A 21,890-nucleotide genomic window follows, 5' to 3' on the forward strand; every position below is an offset into this window, starting at 1 on the left:
GCGTTCAGCTACCTTCTCACATATGGAACTTAGTATGTAGCACTTGTCTACCACAAGAATTACTGGGAAATCGTGAATTGAGCTTGGAGGCACTCGTCTTGGGTGCCGGGAGATTCCAATTACCTCTCCCAGGACTTCCGTCAAACAGCGAGCCTAGGCCTTTTAGAAGCCAAGGGTACCAGCAGGCTGGATGTGGAGGTACAGGCTATAAGCTCAACTCTCAGAAGTGTGCATGCATGGGAGGCAGATGTCTGCTACCCGCTCGTACATGGGATTTGGAACCTAGCTACACTCTGGTTGAGGAAAGCCGTTGGAAATCGCTGTATTCAACTCAGATACACGGGAGTTCAGGCCCAGTGCTCACACATGCTTTTCCCGCAACCTCTCCCAGCCACTAACATTAGGATGTTAGCAGCTACTCCTACAGTCAGGCAGCATGCGGGAGGGTTCTGCCCTGTCCTCAGCTCTCTCAGGGAAGCATGTCTTGAAGCCAGCTAGCTGTCAACTAGCTGCATTCCTATCGCAGTGAGAAGGTAGCAGTATTCTGAGTCAGGAGGTTCCAAGATTACCAGTCGACTGCACCTGGGGATACCCTCCAGGTCTGCATTGTTACCCTGCGTCTCAGAAGCCTCTGGCAAACGTCTCTGCTGAAGACCTGCGAAACTCACTCTGCAGGCAGTGTGGAACTGTGAGGGACTGAGGCTGAGCTCAACTCTCAGAAGTAAGATGGTTTTGGACAAGGCGTTCAGCTACCCTCTCACGTATGGAACTTAGTATGTAGCACCAGTCTACCACAGGAATTACTGGGAAATCGCTGAACTGAGCTTGGAGGCACTAGTCTTGTGTGCCGGGTGATTCCAATTACCTCTCCCAGCACTTCCGTCAAACAGCGAGCCCAGGCCTTTTAGAAGCCAAGGGTACCAGCAGGCTGGATGTGGAGGTACAAGCCATAAGCTCAACTCTCAGAAGTGTATATGCATGGGAGGCAGATGTCTGCTACCCACTCGGACATGGGAGTTGGAACCTAGCTACACTGTGATTGAAGAAGGCCATTGGAAATCGCTGTATTCAACTCAGATACACGGGAGTTCAGGCCCAGTGCTCACACATGCTTTTCCCGCAATCTCTCCCAGCCACTAACATAAGGATGTTAGCAGCTACTCCTACAGTCAGGCAGGATGCGGGAGGTTTCTGCCCTGTCCTCAGCTCTCACAGGGAAGCATGTCTTGAAGCCAGCTGTCAACTAGCTGCATTCCTATGGCAGTGAGAAGGTAGCAGTACTCTGAGTCAGGAGGTTCCAAGATTACCACTCTACTGCACCTGGAGATACCCTCCAGGTCTGCATTGTTAACTTGTACTCAGAAGCCTCTGGCAATCGTCTCTGGTGAAGACGTGTGAAACTCACTCTGCAGGCAGTTTGGAAGTGTGAGGGACTGAGAGTGTGCTCAACTCTCAGAAGTAAGATGCTTTTGGACAAGGCGTTCAGCTACCCTCTCACGTATGGAACTTAGTATGTAGCACCAGTCTACCTCAGGAATTACTAGGAAATCGCTGAACTGAGCTTGGAGGCACTAGTCTTGTGTGCCGGGTGATTCCAATTACCTCTCCCAGCACTTCCGTCAAACAGCGAGCCTAGGCCTTTTAGAAGCCAAGGGTACCAGCAGGCTGGATGTGGAGGTACAGGCCATAAGCTCAACTCTCAGAAGTGTGTATGCATGGGAGGCAGACGTCTGCTACCCACTCGGAGATGGGAGTTGGAACCTAGCTACACTGTGATTGAAGAAGGCCATTGGAAATCGCTGTATTCAACTCAGATACACGGGAGTTCAGGCCCAGTGCTCACACATGCTTTTCCCGCAACCTCTCCCAGCCACTAACATAAGGATGTTAGCAGCTACTCCTACAGTCAGGCAGGATGCGGGAGGGTTCTGCCCTGTCCTCAGCTCTCACAGGGAAGCATGTCTTGAAGCCAGCTGTCAACTAGCTGCATTCCTATGGCAGTGAGAAGGTAGCAGTACTCTGAGTCAGGAGGTTCCAAGATTACCACTCTACTGCACATGGAGATACCCTCCAGGTCTGCATTGTTAACTTGTACTCAGAAGCCTCTGGCAATCGTCTCTGGTGAAGACGTGTGAAACTCACTCTGCAGGCAGTGTGGAACTGTGAGGGACTGAGGGTGGGCTCAACTCTCAGAAGTAAGATGCTTTTGGACAAGGCGTTCAGCTACCTTCTCACATATGGAACTTAGTATGTAGCACCTGTTTACCACAAGAATTACTGGGAAATCGTGAATTGAGCTTGGAGGCACTCGTCTTGGGTGCCAGGAGATTCCAATTACCTCTCCCAGCACTTCCGTCAAACAGCGAGCCTAGGCCTTTTAGAAGCCAAGGGTACCAGCAGGCTGGATGTGGAGGTACAGGCCATAAGCTCAACTCTCAGAAGTGTGCATGCATGGGAGGCAGATGTCTGCTACCCGCTCGTACATGGGATTTGGAACCTAGCTACACTCTGGTTGAGGAAAGCCGTTGGAAATCGCTGTATTCAACTCAGATACACGGGAGTTCAGGCCCAGTGCTCACACATGCTTTTCCCGCAACCTCTCCCAGCCACTAACATTAGGATGTTAGCAGCTACTCCTACAGTCAGGCAGCATGCGGGAGGGTTCTGCCCTGTCCTCAGCTCTCGCAGGGAAGCATGTCTTGAAGCCAGCTAGCTGTCAACTAGCTGCATTCCTATGGCAGTTAGAAGGTAGGAGTATTCTGACTCAGTAGGTTCCAAGATTACCAGTCGACTGCACCTGGGGATACCGTCCAGGTCTGCATTGTTACCCTGCGTCTCAGAAGCCTCTGGCAAACGTCTCTGCTGAAGACCTGCGAAACTCACTCTGCAGGCAGTGTGGAACTGTGAGGGACTGAGGCTGAGCTCAACTCTCAGAAGTAAGATGCTTTCAGACAAGGCCTTCAGCTACCTTCTCACATATGGAACTTAGTATGTAGCACGTGTCTACCCGAAGATATTACTGGGAAATCGTGAATTGAGCTTGGAGGCACTCGTCTTGTGTGCCGGGAGATTCCAATTACCTCTCCCAGCACTTCCGTCAAACAGCGAGCCTAGGCCTTTTAGAAGCCAAGGGTACCAGCAGGCTGGATGTGGAGGTACAGGCCATAAGCTCAACTCTCAGAAGTGTGTATGCATGGGAGGCAGATGTCTGCTACCCGCTCGTACTTGAGATTTGGAACCTAGCTACACTCTGGTTGAGGAAAGTCTTTGAAATCGCTGTATTCAACTCAGATACACAAGAGTTCATGCCCAGTGCTCACACATGCTTTTCCCGCAAGCTCTCCCAGCCACTAACATTAGGATGTTAGCAGCTACTCCTACACTCAGGCAGCATGCGGGAGGGTTCTGCCCTGTCCTCAGCTCTCACAGGGAAGCATGTCTTGAAGCCAGCTGTCAACTAGCTGCAATCCTATGGCAGTGAGAAGGTAGCAGTATTCTGAGTCAGGAGGTCCCAAGATTACCAGTTGACTGCACCTGGGGATACCCTCCAGGTCTGCATTTTTACCCTGCGTCTCAGAAGCCTCTGGCAAACGTCTCTGCTGAAGACCTGCGAAACTCACTCTGCAGGCAGTGTGGAACTGTGAGGGACTGAGGCTGAGCTCAACTCTCAGAAGTAAGATGCTTTTGGACAAGGCGTTCAGCTACCCTCTCACGTATGGAACTTAGTATGTAGCACCAGTCTACCACAGGAATTACTAGGAAATCGCTGAACTGAGCTTGGAGGCACTAGTCTTGTGTGCCGGGTGATTCCAATTACCTCTCCCAGCACTTCCGTCAAACAGCGAGCCTAGGCCTTTTAGAAGCCAAGGGTACCAGCAGGCTGGATGTGGAGGTACAGGCCATAAGCTCAACTCTCAGAAGTGTATATGCATGGGAGGCAGATGTCTGCTACCCACTCGGACATGGGAGTTGGAACCTAGCTACACTGTGATTGAAGAAGGCCATTGGAAATCGCTGTATTCAACTCAGATACACGGGAGTTCAGGCCCAGTGCTCACACATGCTTTTCCCGCAACCTCTCCCAGCCACTAACATAAGGATGTTAGCAGCTACTCCTACAGTCAGACAGGATGCGGGAGGGTTCTGCCCTGTCCTCAGCTCTCACAGGGAAACATGTCTTGAAGCCAGCTGTCAACTAGCTGCATTCCTATGGCAGTGAGAAGGTAGCAGTACTCTGAGTCAGGAGGTTCCAAGATTACCACTCTACTGCACCTGGAGATACCCTCCAGGTCTGCATTGTTAACTTGTACTCAGAAGCCTCTGGCAATCGTCTCTGGTGAAGACGTGTGAAACTCACTCTGCAGGGAGTGTGGAAGTGTGAGGGACTGAGGGGGTGCTCAACTCTCAGAAGTAAGATGCTTTTGGACAAGGCGTTCAGCTACCTTCTCACAAATGGAACTTAGTATGTAGCACCTGTCTACCACAAGAATTACTGGGAAATCGTGAATTGAGCTTGGAGGCACTCGTCTTGTGTGCCGGGAGATTCCAATTACCTCTCCCAGCACTTCCGTCAAACAGCGAGCCTAGGCCTTTTAGAAGCCAAGGGTACCAGCAGGCTGGATGTGGAGGTACAGGCCATAAGCTCAACTCTCAGAAGTGTGTATGCATGGGAGGCAGATGTCTGCTACCCGCTCGTACATGGGATTTGGAACCTAGCTACACTCTGGTTGAGTAAAGTCGTTGGAAATCGCTGTGTTCAACTCAGATACACGGGAGTTCAGGCCCAGTGCTCACACATGCTTTTCCCGCAACCTCTCCCAGCCACTAACATTAGGATGTTAGCAGCTACTCCTACAGTCAGGCAGCATGCGGGAGGGTTCTGCCCTGTCCTCAGCTCTCACAGGGAAGCATGTCTTGAAGCCAGCTAGCTGTCAACTAGCTGCATTCCTATGGCAGTGAGAAGGTAGCAGTATTCTGAGTCAGGAGGTTCCAAGATTACCAGTCGAATGCACCTGGGGATACCCTCCAGGTCTGCATTGTTACCCTGCGTCTCAGAAGCCTCTGGCAAACGTCTCTGCTGAAGACCTGCGAAACTCACTCTGCAGGCAGTGTGGAACTGTGAGGGACTGAGGGTGAGCTCAACTCTCAGAAGTAAGATGGTTTTGGACAAGGCGTTCAGCTACCCTCTCACGTATGGAACTTAGTATGTAGCACCAGTCTACCACAGGAATTACTAGGAAATCGCTGAACTGAGCTTGGAGGCACTAGTCTTGTGTGCCGGGTGATTCCAATTACCTCTCCCAGCACTTCCGTCAAACAGCGAGCCTAGGCCTTTTAGAAGCCAAGGGTACCAGCAGGTTGGATGTGGAGGTACAGGCCATAAGCTCAACTCTCAGAAGTGTATATGCATGGGAGGCAGATGTCTGCTACCCACTCGTACATGGGAGTTGGAACCTAGCTACACTGTGATTGAAGAAGGCCATTGGAAATCGCTGTATTCAACTCATTTGCACGGGAGTTCAGGCCCAGTGCTCACACTTGCTTTTCCCGCAATCTCTCCCAGCCACTAACATAAGGATGTTAGCAGCTACTCCTACAGTCAGGCAGGATGCGGGAGGGTTCTGTCCTGTCCTCAGTTCTCACAGGGAAGCATGTCTTGAAGCCAGCTGTCAACTAGCTGCATTCCTATGGCAGTGAGAAGGTAGCAGTACTCTGAGTCAGGAGGTTTCAAGATTACCACTCTACTGCACCTGGAGATACCCTCCAGGTCTGCATTGTTAACTTGTACTCAGAAGCCTCTGGCAATCGTCTCTGGTGAAGACGTGTGAAACTCACTCTGCAGGCAGTGTGGAAGTGTGAGGGACTGAGGGGGTGCTCAACTCTCAGAAGTAAGATGCTTTTGGACAAGGCGTTCAGCTACCTTCTCACATATGGAACTTAGTATGTAGCACCTGTCTACCACAAGAATTACTGGGAAATCGTGAATTGATCTTGGAGGCACTCGTCTTGTGTGCCGGGAGATTACAATTACCTCTCCCAGCACTTCTGTCAAACAGCGAGCCTAGGCCTTTTAGAAGCCAAGGGTACCAGCAGGCTGGATGTGGAGGTACAGGCCATAAGCTCTACTCTCAGAAGTGTGTATGCATGGGAGGCAGATGTCTGCTACCCGCTCGTACATGGGATTTGGAACCTAACTACACTCTGGTTGAGGAAAGTCATTGGAAATCACTGTATTCAACTCAGATACACGGGAGTTCAGGCCCAGTGCTCACACATGCTTTTCCCGCAACCTCTCCCAGCCACTAACATTAGGATGTTAGCAGCTACTCCTACAGTCAGGCAGCATGCGGGAGGGTTCTGCCCTGTCCTCAGCTCTCACAGGGAAGCATGTCTTGAAGCCAGCTGTCAACTAGCTGCATTCCTATGGCAGTGAGAAGGTAGCAGTATTCTGAGTCAGGAGGTTCCAAGATTACCAATCTACTGCACCTGGGGATACCCTCCAGGTCTGCATTGTTGCCCTGCGTCTAAGAAGCCTCTGGCAAACGTCTCTGCTGAAGACCTACGAAACTTACTCGGCAGGCAGTGTGGAACTGTGAGGGACTGAGGCTGAGCTCAAATCTCAGAAGTAAGATGGTTTTGGACAAGGCGTTCAGCTACCCTCTCACGTATGGAACTTAGTATGTAGCACCAGTCTACCACAGGAATTACTGGAAATCGCTGTACTGAGCTTGGAGGCACTAGTCTTGTGTGTCGGGTGATTCCAATTACCTCTCCCAGCACTTCCGTCAAACAGCGAGCCTAGGCCTTTTAGAAGCCAAGGGTACCAGCAGGCTGGATGTGGAGGTACAGGCCATAAGCTCAACTCTCAGAAGTGTGTATGCATGGGAGGCAGATGTCTGCTACCCACTCGGACATGGGAGTTGGAACCTAGCTACACTGTGATTGAAGAAGGCCATTGGAAATCGCTGTATTCAACTCAGATACACGGGAGTTCAGGCCCAGTGCTCACACATGCTTTTCCCGAAATCTCTCCCACCCACTAACATAAGGATGTTAGCAGCTACTCCTACAGTCAGGCAGGATCCGGGAGGGTTCTGCCCTGTCCTCAGCTCTCACAGGGAAGCATGTCTTGAAGCCAGCTGTCAACTAGCTGCATTCCTATGGCAGTCAGAAGGTAGCAGTACTCTGAGTCAGGAGGTTCCAAGATTACCAATCTACTGCACCTGGAGATACCCTCCAGGTCTGCATTGTTAACTTGTACTCAGAAGCCTCTGGCAATCGTCTCTGGTGAAGACGTGTGAAACTCACTCTGCAGGCAGTGTGGAACTGTGAGGGACTGAGTCTGAGCTCAACTCTCAGAAGTAAGATGCTTTTGGACAAGGCGTTCAGCTACCTTCTCACATATGGAACTTAGTATGTAGCACCTGTGTACCACAAGAATTACTGGGAAATCGTGAATTGAGCTTGGAGGCACTCGTCTTGTGTGCCGGGAGATTCCAATTACCTCTCCCAGCACTTCCGTCAAACAGCGAGCCTAGGCCTTTTAGAAGCCAAGGGTACCAGCAGGCTGGATGTGGAGGTACAGGCCATAAGCTCAACTCTCAGAAGTGTGTATGCATGGGAGGCAGATGTCTGCTACCCGCTCGTACATGGGATTTGGAACCTAGCTACACTCTGGTTGAGGAAAGCCGTTGGAAATCGCTGTATTCAACTCAGATACACGGGAGTTCAGGCCCAGTGCTCACACATGCTTTTCCCGCAACCTCTCCCAGCCACCTACATTAGGATGTTAGCAGCTACTCCTACAGTCAGGCAGGATGCGGGAGGGTTCTGCCCTGTCCTCAGCTCTCACAGGGAAGCATGTCTTAAAGCCAGCTGTCAACTAGCTGCATTCCTATGGCAGTGAGAAGGTAGCAGTATTCTGAGTCAGGAGGTTCCAAGATTACCAGTCTACTGCACCTGGGGATACCCTCCAGGTCTGCATTGTTACCCTGCGTCTCAGAAGCCTCCGGCAAACGTCTTTGCTGAAGACCTGCGAAACTCACTCTGCAGGCAGTGTGGAACTGTGAGGGACTGAGGCTGAGCTCAACTCTCAGAAGTAAGATGCTTTTGGAGAAGGCGTTCAGCTACCTTCTCACATAAGGAACTTAGTATTTAGCACCTGTCTACCAGAAGAATTACTGGGAAATTGTGAATTGAGCTTGGAGGCACTCGTCTTGTGTGCCGGGAGATTCCAATTACCTCTCTCAGCACTTCCGTCAAACAGCGAGCCTATGCCTTTTAGAAGCCAAGGGTACCAGCAGGCTGGATGTGGAGGTACAGGCCATAAGCTCAACTCTCAGAAGTGTGTATGCATGGGAGGCAGATGTCTGCTACCCGCTCGGACATGGGAGTTGGAACCTAGCTACACTCTGGTGGAGGAAGCCGTTGGAAATCGCTGTATTCAACTCAGATACACGGGAGTTCAGGTCCTGTGCTCACACATGCTTTTCCCACAACCTCTCCCAGCCACTAACATTAGGATGTTAGCAGCTACTCCTACAGTCAGGCAGGATGCGGGAGGGTTCTGCCCTGTCCTCAGCTCTCACAGGGAAGCATGTCTTGAAGCCAGCTGTCAACTAGCTGCATTCCTATGGCAGTGAGAAGGTAGCAGTATTCTGACTCAGGAGGTTCCAAGATTACCACTCTACTGCACCTGGAGATACGCTCCAGGTCTGCATTGTTAACTTGTACTCAGAAGCCTCTGGCAATCGTCTCTGCTGAAGACTGCGAAACTCACTCTGCAGGCAGTGAGGAACTGTGAGGGACTGAGGGTGAGCTCAACTCTCAGAAGTAAGATGCTTTTGGACAAGGCGTTCAGCTACCTTCTCACGTATGGATCTTAGTATGTAGCACCTGTCTACCACAAGAATTACTGGGAAATCGTTAATTGAGCTTGAAGGCACTCGTCTTGTGTGCCGGGATATTCCAATTACCTCTCCCAGCACTTCCGTCAAACAGCGAGCCTAGGCCTTTTAGAAGCCAAGGGTACCAGCAGGCTGGATGTGGAGGTACAGGCCATAAGCTCAACACTTAGAAGTGTGTATACATGGGAGGCAGATGTCTGCTACCCGCTCGTACATGGGATTTGGAACCTAGCTACACTCTGGTTGAGGAAAGCCGTTGGAAATCGCTGTATTCAACTCAGATACACGGGAGTTCAGGCCCAGTGCTCACACATGCTTTTCCCGCAACCTCTCCCAGCCACTAACATAAGGATGTTAGCAGCTACTCCTACAGTCAGGCAGGATGCGGGAGGGTTCTGCCCTGTCCTCAGCTCTCACAGCGAAGCATGTCTTGAAGCCAGCTGTCAACTAGCTGCATTCCTATGGCAGTGAGAAGGTAGCAGTATTCTGAGACAGGAGGTTCCAAGATTACCACTCTACTGCACCTGGAGATACCCTCCAGGTCTGCATTGTTAACTTGTACTCAGAAGCCTCTGGCAATCGTCTCTGGTGAAGACGTGTGAAACTCACTCTGCAGGCAGTGTGGAACTGTGAGGGACTGAGGGTGTGCTCAACTCTCAGAAGTAAGATGCTTTTGGAGAAGGCGTTCAGCTACCTTCTCACATAAGGAACTTAGTATGTAGCACCTGTCTACCAGAAGAATTACTGGGAAATCGTGAATTGAGCTTGGAGGCACTCGTCTTGTGTGCCGGGAGATTCCAATTACCTCTCCCAGCACTTCCGTCAAACAGCGAGCCTAGGCCTTTTAGAAGCCAAGGGTACCAGCAGGCTGGATGTGGAGGTACAGGCCATAAGCTCAACTCTCAGAAGTGTGTATGCATGGGAGGCAGATGTCTGCTACCCGCTCGTACATGGGATTTGGAACCTAGCTACACTCTGGTTGAGGAAAGCCGTTGGAAATCGCTGTATTCAACTCAGATACACGGGAGTTCAGGCCCAGTGCTCACACATGCTTTTCCCGCAACCTCTCCCAGCCACTAACATTAGGATGTTAGCAGCTACTCCTACAGTCAGGCAGCATGCGGGAGGGTTCTGCCCTGTCCTCAGCTCTCACAGGGAAGCATGTCTTGAAGCCAGCTAGCTGTCAACTAGCTGCATTACTATGGCAGTGAGAAGGTAGCAGTACTCTGAGTCAGGAGGTTCCAAGATTACCAGTCGACTGCACCTGGGGATACCCTCCAGGTCTGCATTGTTACCCTGCGTCTCAGAAGCCTCTGGCAAACGTCTCTGCTGAAGACCTGCGAAACTCTCTCTGCAGGCAGTGTGGAACTGTGAGGGACTGAGGCTGAGCTCAACTCTCAGAAGTAAGATGGTTTTGGACAAGGCGTTCAGCTACCCTCTCACGTATGGAACTTAGTATGTAGCACCAGTCTACCACAGGAATTACTAGGAAATCGCTGAACTGAGCTTAGAGGCACTAGTCTTGTGTGCCGGGTGATTCCAATTACCTCTCCCAGCACTTCCGTCAAACAGCGAGCCTAGGCCTTTTAGAAGCCAAGGGTACCTGCAGGCTGGATGTGGAGGTACAGGCCATAAGCTCAACTCTCAGAAGTGTGTATGCATGGGAGGCAGATGTCTGCTACACACTCGGACATGGGAGTTGGAAACTAGCTACTCTGTGATTGAAGAAGGCCACTGGATTCGCTGTATTCAACTCAGATACACGGGAGTTCAGGCCCAGTGCTCACACATGCTTTTCCCGCAACCTCTCCCAGCCACTAACATAAGGATGTTAGCAGCTACTCCTACAGTCAGGCAGGATGCGGGAGGTTTCTGCCCTGTCCTCAGCTCTCACAGGGAAGCATGTCTTGAAGCCAGCTGTCAACTAGCTGCATTCCTATGGCAGTGAGAAGGTAGCAGTACTCTGAGTCAGGAGGTTCCAAGATTACCACTCTACTGCACCTGGAGATACCCTCCAGGTCTGCATTGTTAACTTGTACTCAGAAGCCTCTGGCAATCGTCTCTGGTGAAGACCTGTGAAACTCACTCTGCAGGCAGTGTGGAACTGTGAGGCACTGAGGGTGGGCTCAACTCTCAGAAGTAAGATGCTTTTGGACAAGGCGTTCAGCTACCATCTCACATATGGAACTTAGTATGTAGCACCTGTCTACCACAAGAATTACTGGGAAATCGTGAATTGAGCTTGGAGGCACTCGTCTTGTGTGCCGGGAGATTCCAATTACCTCTCCCACCACTTCCGTCAAACAGCGAGCCTAGGCCTTTTAGAAGCCAAGGGTACCAGCAGGCTGGATGTGGAGGTACAGACCATAAGCTCAACTCTCAGAAGTGTGTATGCATGGGAGGCAGATGTCTGCTACCCGCTCGTACATGGGATTTGGAAACTAGCTACACTCTGGTTGAGGAAAGCCGTTGGAAATCGCTGTATTCAACTCAGATACACGGGAATTCAGGCCCAGTGTTCACACATGCTTTTCCCGCAACCTCTCCCAGCCACTAACATTAGGATGTTAGCAGCTACTCCTACATTCAGGCAGGATGCGGGAGGGTTCTGCCCTGTCCTCAGCTCTCACAGGGAAGCATGTCTTGAAACCAGCTGTCAACTAGCTGCATTCCTATGGCAGTGAGAAGGTAGCAGTACTCTGAGTCAGGAGGTTCCAAGATTACCACTCTACTGCACCTGGAGATACCCTCAAGGTCTGCATTGTTAACTTGTACTCAGAAGCCTCTGGCAATCGTCTCTGGTGAAGACGTGTGAAACTCACTCTGCAGGCAGTTTGGTAGTGTGAGTGACTGAGGGTGTGCTCAACTCTCAGAAGTAACATGCTTTTGGACAAGGCGTTCAGCTACCTTCTCACATATGGAACTTAGTATGTAGCACCTGTCTACCACAAGAATTACTGGGAAATCGTGAAACGAGCTTGGAGGCACTCGTCTTGTGTGCCGGGAGATTCCAATTACCTCTCCCAGCACTTCCGTCAAACAGCGAGGCTAGGCCTTTTAGAAGCCAAGGGTACCAGCAGGCTGGATGTGGAGGTACAGGCCATAAGCTCAACTCTCAGAAGTGTGTATGCATGGGAGGCAGATGTCTGCTACCCGCTCGTACATGGGATTTGGAACCTAGCTACACTCTGGTTGAGGAAAGCCGTTGGAAATCGCTGTATTCAACTCAGATACACGGGAGTTCAGGCCCAGTGCTCACACATGCTTTTCCCGCAACCTCTCCCAGCCACTAACATTAGGATGTTAGCAGCTACTCCTACAGTCAGGCAGCATGCGGGAGGGTTCTGCCCTGTCCTCAGCTCTCACAGGGAAGCATGTCTTGAAGCCAGCTAGCTGTCAACTAGCTGCATTCCTATGGCAGTGAGAAGGTAGCAGTATTCTGAGTCAGGAGGTTCCAAGATTAGCAGTCGACTGCACCTGGGGATACCCTCCAGGTCTGCATTGTTACCCTGCGTGTCAGAAGCCTCTGGCAAACGTCTCTGCTGGAGACCTGCGAAACTCTCTCTGCAGGCAGTTTGGTAGTGTGAGTGACTGAGGGTGTGCTCAACTCTCAGAAGTAAGATGGTTTTGGACAAGGCGTTCAGCTACCCTCTCACGTATGGAACTTAGTATGTAGCACCAGTCTACCACAGGAATTACTAGGAAATCGCTGAACTGAGCTTGGAGGCACTAGTCTTGTGTGCCGTGTGATTCCATATACCTCTCCCAGCAATTCCGTCAAACAGCGAGCCTAGGCCTTTTAGAAGCCAAGGGTACCAGCAGGCTGGATGTGGAGGTACAGGCCATAAGCTCAACTCTCGGAAGTGTATATGCATGGGAGGCAGAAGTCTGCTACCCATCTCGGACATGGGAGTTGGAACCTAGCTACACTGTGATTGAAGAAGGCCATTGGAAATCGCTGTATTCAACTCAGATACAGGGGAGTTCAGGCCCAGTGCTCACACATGCTTTTCACGCAACCTTTCCCAGCCACTAACATTAGGATGTTAGCAGCTACTCTTACAGTCAGGCAGCATGCGGGAGGGTTCTGCCCTGCCCTCAGCTCTCACAGGGAAGCATGTCTTGAAGCCAGCTGTCAACTAGCTGCATTCCTATGGCAGTGAGAAGGTAGCAGTATTCTGAGTCAGGAGGTTCCAAGATTACCACTCTACTGCACCTGGAGTTACCCTCCAGGTCTGCATTGTTAACTTGTACTCAGAAGCCTCTGGCAATCGTCTCTGGTGAAGACGTGTGAAACTCACTCTGCAGGCAGTGTGGTAGTGTGAGTGACTGGGTGTGTGTTCAACTCTCAGAAGTTACATGCTTTTGGACAAGGCGTTCAGCTACCTTCTCACATATGGAACTTAGTATGTAGCACCTGTCTACCACAAGAATTACTGGGAAATCGTGAATTGAGCTTGGAGGCACTCGTCTTGTGTGCCGGGAGATTCCAATTACCTCTCCCACCACTTCCGTCAAACAGCGAGCCTAGGCCTTTTAGAAGCCAAGGGTACCAGCAGGCTGGATGTGGAGGTACAGGCCAGAAGCTCAACTCTCAGAAGTGTGTATGCATGGGAGGCAGATGTCTGCTACCCGCTCGTACATGGGATTTGGAAACTAGCTACACTCTGGTTGAGGAAAGTCGTTGGAAATCGCTGTGTTCAACTCAGATACACGGGAGTTCAGGCCCAGTGCTCACACATGCTTTTCCCGCAACCTCTCCCAGCCACTAACATTAGGATGTTAGCAGCTACTCCTACAGTCAGGCAGCATGCGGGAGGGTTCTGCCCTCTCCTCAGCTCTCACAGGGAAGCATGTCTTGAAGCCAGCTGTCAACTAGCTGCATTCCTATGGCAGTGAGAAGGTAGCAGTATTCTGAGTCAGGAGGTTCCAAGATTACCACTCTACTGCACCTGGGGATACGCTCCAGGTCTGCATTGTTACCCTGCGTCTCAGAAGCCTCTGGCAAACGTCTCTGCTGAAGAATTGCGAAACTCACTCGGCAGGCAGTGTGGAACTGTGAGGGACTGAGGCTGAGCTCAACTCTCAGAAGTAAGATGGTTTTGGACAAGGCGTTCAGCTACACTCTCACGTATGGAACTTAGTATGTAGCACCAGTCTACCACAGAAATTACTAGGAAATCGCTGAACTGAGCTTGGAGGCAATAGTCTGTGTGCCGGGTGATTCCAATTACCTCTCCCAGCACTTCCGTCAAACAGCGAGCCTAGGCCTTTTAGAAGCCAAGGGTACCAGCAGGCTGGATGTGGAGGTACAGGCCATAAGCTCAACTCTCAGAAGTGTGTATGCATGGGAGGCAGATGTCTGCTACCCACTCGGACATGGGAGTTGGAACCTAGCTACACTGTGATTGAAGAAGGCCATTGGAAATCGCTGTATTCAACTCAGATACACGGGAGTTCAGGCCCAGTGCTCACACATGCTTTTCCCGCAACCTCTCCCAGCCACTAACATAAGGATGTTAGCAGCTACTCCTACAGTCAGGCAGGATGCGGGAGGGTTCTGCCCTGTCCTCAGCTCTCACAGGGAAGCATGTCTTGAAGCCAGCTGTCAACTAGCTGCATTCCTATGGCAGTGAGAAGGTAGCAGTACTCTGAGTCAGGAGGTTCCAAGATTACCACTCTACTGCACCTGGAGATACCCTCCAGGTCTGCATTGTTAACTTGTACTCAGAAGCCTCTGGCAATCGTCTCTGGTGAAGACCTGCGAAACTCACTCTGCAGGCAGTGTGGAACTGTGAGGGACTGAGGGTGGGCTCAACTCTCAGAAGTAAGATGGTTTTGGACAAGGCGTTCAGCTACCATCTCACATATGGAACTTAGTATGTAACACCTGTCTACCACAAGAATTACTGGGAAATCGTGAATTGAGCTTGGAGGCACTCGTCTTGTGTGCCGGGAGATTCCAAATACCTCTCCCAGCACTTCCGTCAAACAGCGAGCCTAGGCCTTTTAGAAGCCAAGGGTACCAGCAGGCTGGATGTGGAGGTACAGGCCGTAAGCTCAACTCTCAGAAGTGTGTATGCATGGGAGGCAGATGTCTGCTACACGCTCGTACATGGGATTTGGAACCTAGCTACACTCTGGTTGAGGAAAGCCGTTAAAAATGCTGTATTCAACTCAGATACACGGGAGTTCAGGCCAAGTGCGCACACATGCTTTTCCCGCAACCTCTCCCAGCCACTAACATTAGGATGTTAGCAGCTACTCCTACAGTCAGGCAGCATGCGGGAGGGTTCTGCCCTGTCCTCAGCTCTCTCAGGGAAGCATGTCTTGAAGCCAGCTAGCTGTCAACTAGCTGCATTCCTATGGCAGTGAGAAGGTAGCAGTACTCTGAGTCAGGAGGTTCCAAAATTACCACTCTACTGCACCTGGAGATACCCTCTAGGTCTGCATTGTTAACTTGTACTCAGAAGCCTCTGGCAATCGTCTCTGGTGAAGACGTGTGAAACTCACTCTGCAGGCAGTGTGGAAGTGTGAGTGACTGAGGGTGTGCTCAACTCTCAGAAGTAAGATGCTTTTGACAAGGCGTTCAGCTACCTTCTCACATATGGAACTTAGTATGTAGCACCTGTCTACCACAAGAATTACTGGGAAATCGTGAATTGAGCTTGGAGGCACTCGTCATGTGGGCCGGGAGATTCCAATTACCTCTCCCAGCAATTCCGTCAAAGAGCGAGCCTAGGCCTTTTACAAGCCAAGGGTACCAGCAGGCTGGATGTGGAGGTACAGGCCATAAGGTCAACTCTCAGAAGTGTTATGCATGGGAGGCAGATGTCTGCTACCCGCTCGTACATGGGATTTGGAACCTAGCTACACTCTGGTTGAGGAAAGTCGTTGGAAATCGCTGTATTCAACTCAGATACACGGGAGTTCAGGCCCAGTGCTCACACATGCTTTTCCCGCAACCTCTCCCAGCCACTAACATTAGGATGTTAGCAGCTACTCCTATAGTCAGGCAGCATGCGGGAGGGTTCTGCCCTGTCCTCACCTCTCACAGGGAAGCATGTCTTGAAGCCAGCTGTCAACTAGCTGCATTCCTATGGCAGTGAGAAGGTAGCAGTACTCTGAGTCAGGAGGTTCCAAGATTACCACTCTACTGCACCTGGAGATACCCTCCAGGTCTGCATTGTTAACTTGTACTCAGAAGCCTCTGGCAATCGTCTCTGGTGAAGACGTGTGAAACTCACTCTGCAGGCAGTGTGGAAGTGTGAGGGACTGAGGGTGTGCTCAACTCTCAGAAGTAAGATGCTTTTGGACAAGGCGTTCAGCTACCATCTCACATATGGAACTTAGTATGTAGCACCTGTCTACCACAAGAATTACTGGGAAATCGTGAATTGAGCTTGGAGGCACTCGTCTTGTGTGCCGGGAGATTCCAATTACCTCTCCCAGCACTTCCGTCAAACTGCGAGCCTAGGCCTTTTAGAAGCCAAGGGTACCAGCAGGCTGGATGTGGAGGTACAGGCCATAAGCTCAACTCTCAGAAGTGTGTATGCATGGGAGGCAGATGTCTGCTACCCGCTCGTACATGGGATTTGGAACCTAGCTACACTCTGGTTGAGGAAAGTCTTTGGAAATCGCTGTATTCAACTCAGATACACGGGAGTTCAGGCCCAGTGCTCACACATGCTTTTCCCGCAACCTCTCCCAGCCACTAACATTAGGATGTTAGCAGCTACTCCTACAGTCAGGCAGCATGCGGGAGGGTTCTGCCCTGTCCTCAGCTCTCTCAGGGAAGCATGTCTTGTAGCCAGCTAGCTGTCAACTAGCTGCATTCCTATGGCAGTGAGAAGGTAGCAGTATTCTGAGTCAGAAGGTTCCAAGATTACCAGTATACTGCACCTGGGGATACTCTCCAGGTCTGCATTGTTACCCTGCGTCTCAGAAGCCTCTCGCAAACGTCTCTGCTGAAGACCTGCGAAACTCACTCGGCAGGCAGTGTGGAACTGTGAGGGACTGAGGCTGAGCTCAACTCTCAGAAGTAAGATGGTTTTGGACAAGGCGTTCAGCTACCCTCTCACGTATGGATCTTAGTATGTAGCACCAGTCTACCACAGGAATTACTAGGAAATCGCTGAACTGAGCTTGGAGGCACTAGTCTTGTGTGCCGGGTGATTCCAAATACCTCTCCCAGCACTTCCGTCAAACAGCGAGCCTAGGCCTTTTAGAAGCCAAGGGAACCAGCAGTCTGGATGTGGAGGTACAGGCCATAAGCTCAACTCTCAGAAGTGTGTATGCATGGGAGGCAGATGTCTGCTACCCACTCGGACATGGGAGTTGGAACCTAGCTACACTGTGATTGAAGAAGGCCATTGGAAATCGCTGTATTCAACTCAGATACACGGGAGTTCAGGCCCAGTGCTCACACATGCTTTTCCCGCAACCTCTCCCAGCCACTAACATAAGGATGTTAGCAGCTACTCCTACAGTCAGGCAGGATGCGGGAGGGTTCTGCCCTGTCCTCAGCTCTCACAGGGAAGCATGTCTTGAAGCCAGCTGTCAACTAGCTGCATTCCTATGGCAGTGAGAAGGTTGCAGTACTCTAAGTCAGGAGGTTCCAAGATTACCACTCTACTGCACCTGGAGATACCCTCCAGGTCTGCATTGTTAACTTGTACTCAGAAGCCTCTGGCAATCCTCACTGGTGAAGACGTGTGAAACTCACTCTGCAGGCAGTGTGGAAGTGTGAGGGACTGAGGGTGTGCTCAACTCTCAGAAGTAAGATGCTTTTGGACAAGGCGTTCAGCTACCATCTCACATATGGTACTTAGTATGTAGCACCTGTCTACCACAAGAATTACTGGGAAATCGTGAATTGAGCTTTGAGGCACTCGTCTTGTGTGCCGGGAGATTCCAATTACCTCTCCCAGCACTTCCGTCAAACAGCGAGCCTAGGCCTTTTAGAAGCCAAGGGTACCAGCAGGCTGGATGTGGAGGTACAGGCCATAAGCTCAACTCTCAGAAGTGTGTATGCATGGGAGGCAGATGTCTGCTACCCGCTCGTACATGGGATTTGGAACCTAGCTACACTCTGGTTGAGGAAAGCCGTTGGAAATCGCTGTATTCAACTCAGATACACGGGAGTTCAGGCCCAGTGCTCACACATGCTTTTCCCGCAACCTCTCCCAGCCACTAATATTAGGATGTTAGCAGCTACTCCTACAGTCACGCAGCATGCGGGAGGGTTCTGCCCTGTCCTCAGCTCTCACAGGGAAGCATGTCTTGAAGCCAGCTGTCAACTAGCTGCATTCCTATGGCAGTGAGAAGGTAGCAGTATTCTGAGTCAGGAGGTTCCAAGATTACCAGTCGACTGCACCTGGGGATACCCTCCAGGTCTGCATTGTTACCCTGCGTCTCAGAAGCCTCTGGCAAACGTCTCTGTTGAAGAATTGCGAAAATCACTCGGCAGGCAGTGTGGAACTGTTAGGGACTGAGGCTGAGCTCAACTCTCAAAGTAAGATGGTTTTGGACAAGGCGTTCAGCTACCCTCTCACGTATGGAACTTAGTATGTAGCACCAGTCTACCACAGGAATTACTAGGAAATCGCTGAACTGAGCTTGGAGGCACTAGTCTTGTGTGCCCAGTGATTCCAATTACCTCTCCCAGCACTTTCATCAAACAGCGAGCCTAGGCCTTTTAGAAGCCAAGGGTACCAGCAGGCTGGATGTGGAGGTACAGGCCATAAGCTCAACTCTCAGAAGTGTGTATGCATGGGAGGCAGATGTCTGCTACCCGCTCGTACATGGGATTTGGAACCTAGCTACACTCTGGTTGAGGAAAGTCGTTGGAAATCGCTGTATTCAACTCAGATACACGGGAGTTCAGGCCCAGTGCTCACACATGCTTTTCCCGCAACCTCTCCCAGCCACTAACATTAGGATGTTAGCAGCTACTCCTACAGTCAGGCAGCATGCGGGAGGGTTCTGCCCTCTCCTCAGCTCTGACAGGGAAGCATGTCTTGAAGCCAGCTGTCAACTAGCTGCATTCCTATGGCAGTGAGAAGGTAGCAGTATTCTGAGTCAGGAGGTTCCAAGATTACCACTCTACTGCACCTGGGGATACCCTCCAGGTTTGCATGGTTACCCTGCGTCTCAGAAGCCTCTGGCAAACGTCTCTACTGAAGAATTGCAAAACTCACTTGGCAGGCAGTGTGGAACTGTGAGGGACTGAGGCTTAGCTCAACTCTCAGAAGTAAGATGGTTTTGGACAAGGCGTTCAGCTACCCTCTCACGTATGGAACTTAGTATGTAGCACCAGTCTACCACAGGAATTACTAGGAAATCGCTGAACTGAGCTTGGAGGCACTAGTCTTGTGTGCCGGGTGATTCCAATTACCTCTCCCAGCACTTCCGTCAAACAGCGAGCCTAGGCCTTTTAGAAGCCAAGGGTACCAGCAGGCTGGATGTGGAGGTACAGGCCATAAGCTCAACTCTCAGAAGTGTGTATGCATGGGAGGCAGATGTCAGCGCTCCACTCGACATGGGAATTGGAACCTAGCTACACTGTGATTGAAGAAGGCCATTGGAAATCGCTGTATTCAACTCAGATACACGGGAGTTCAGGCCCAGTGCTCACACATGCTTTTCCCGCAACCTCTCCCAGCCACTAACATAAGGATGTTAGCAGCTACTCCTACAGTCAGGCAGCATGCGGGAGGGTTCTGCCCTGTCCTCAGCTCTCACAGGGAAGCATGTCTTGAAGCCAGCTGTCAACTAGCTGCATTCCTATGGCAGTGAGAAGGTAGCAGTACTCTGAGTCAGGAGGTTCCAAGATTACCACTCTACTGCACCTGGAGATACCCTCGAGGTCTGCATTGTTAACTTGTACTCAGAAGCCTCGGGCAATCGTCTCTGGTGAAGACGTGTGAAACTCACTCTGCAGGCAGTGTGGAACTGTGAGGGACTGAGGGTGGGCTCAACTCTCAGAAGTAAGATGCTTTTGGACAAGGCGTTCAGCTACCATCTCACATATGGAACTTAGTATGTAGCACCTGTCTACCACAAGAATTACTGGGAAATCTTGAATTGAGCTTGGAGGCACTCGTCTTGTGTGCCGGGAGATTCCAATTACCTCTCCCAGCACTTCCGTCAAACAGCGAGCCTAGGCCTTTTAGAAGCCAAGGGTACCAGCAGGCTGGATGTGGAGGTACAGGCCATAAGCTCAACTCTCAGAAGGGTGTATGCATGGGAGGCAGATGTCTGCTACCCGCTCGTACATGGGATTTGGAACCTAGCTACACTCTGGTTGAGGAAAGCCGTTGGAAATCGGTGTATTCAACTCAGATACACGGGAGTTCAGGCCCAGTGCTCACACATGCTTTTCCCGCAACCTCTCCCAGCCACTAACATTAGGATGTTAGCAGCTACTCCTACAGTCAGGCAGCATGCGGGAGGGTTCTGCCCTGTCCTCAGCTCTCACAGGGAAGCATGTCTTGAAGCCAGCTAGCTGTCAACTAGCTGCATTCCTATGGCAGTGAGAAGGTAGCAGTATTCTGAGTCAGGAGGTTCCAAGATTACCGCTCTACTGCACCTGGGGATACCCTCCAGGTCTGCATTTTTACCCTGCGTCTCAGAAGCCTCTGGCAAACGTCTCTGCTGAAGACCTGCGGAACTCTCTCTGCAGGCAGTGTGGAACTGTGAGGGACTGAGGGTGAGCTCAACTCTCAGAAGTAAGATGGTTTTGGACAAGGCGTTCAGCTACCCTCTCACGTATGGAACTTAGTATGTAGCACCAGTCTACCACAGGAATTACTAGGAAATCGCTGAACTGAGCTTGGAGGCACTAGTCTTGTGTGCGGGGTGATTCCAATTACCTCTCCCAGCACTTCCGTCAAACAGCGAGCCTAGGCCTTTTAGAAGCCAAGGGTACCAGCAGGCTGGATGTGGAGGTACAGGCCATAAGCTCAACTCTCAGAAGTGTGTATGCATGGGAGGCAGATGTCTGCTACCCACTCGGACATGGGAGTTGGAACCTAGCTACACTGTGATTGAAGAAGGCCATTGGAAATTGCTGTATTCAACTCAGATACACGGGAGTTCAGGCCCAGTGCTCACACATGCTTTTCCCGCAACCTCTCCCAACCACTAACATAAGGATGTTAGCAGCTACTCCTACAGTCAGGCAGGATGCGGGAGGGTTCTGCCCTGTCCTCAGCTCTCACAGGGAAGCATGTCTTGAAGCCAGCTGTCAACTAGCTGCATTCCTATGGCAGTGAGAAGGTAGCAGTACTCTGAGTCAGGAGGTTCCAAGATTACCACTCTACTGCACCTGGAGATACCCTCCAGGTCTGCATTGTTAACTTGTACTCGGAAGCCTCTGGCAATCGTCTCTGGTGAAGACGTGTGAAACTGACTCTGCAGGCAGTGTGGAACTGTGAGGGACTGAGGGTGGGCTCAACTCTCAGAAGTAAGATGCTTTTGGACAAGGCGTTCAGCTACCATCTCACATATGGAACTTAGTATGTAGCACCTGTCTACCACAAGAATTACTGGGAAATCGTGAATTGAGCTTGGAGGCACTCGTCTTGTGTGCCGGGAGATTCCAATTACCTCTCCCAGCACTTCCGTCAAACAGCGAGCCTAGGCCTTTTAGAAGCCAAGGGTACCAGCAGGCTGGATGTGGAGGTACAGGCCATAAGCTCAACTCTCAGAAGTGTGTATGCATGGGAGGCAGATGTCTGCTACCCGCTCGTACATGGGATTTGGAACCTAGCTACACTCTGGTTGAGGAAAGTCGTTGGAAATCGCTGTATTCAACTCAGATACACGGGAGTTCAGGCCCAGTGCTCACACATGCTTTTCCCGCAACCTCTCCCAGCCACTAACTTTAGGATGTTAGCACCTACTCCTACAGTCAGGCAGCATGCGGGAGGGTTCTGCCCTGTCCTCAGCTCTCTCAGGGAAGCATGTCTTGAAGCCAGCTAG

The sequence above is a fragment of the Canis aureus genome, chromosome 7 (genome assembly GCF_053574225.1).
Source record: "Canis aureus isolate CA01 chromosome 7, VMU_Caureus_v.1.0, whole genome shotgun sequence".
In the NCBI taxonomy this organism is placed as follows: domain Eukaryota; kingdom Metazoa; phylum Chordata; class Mammalia; order Carnivora; family Canidae; genus Canis; species Canis aureus.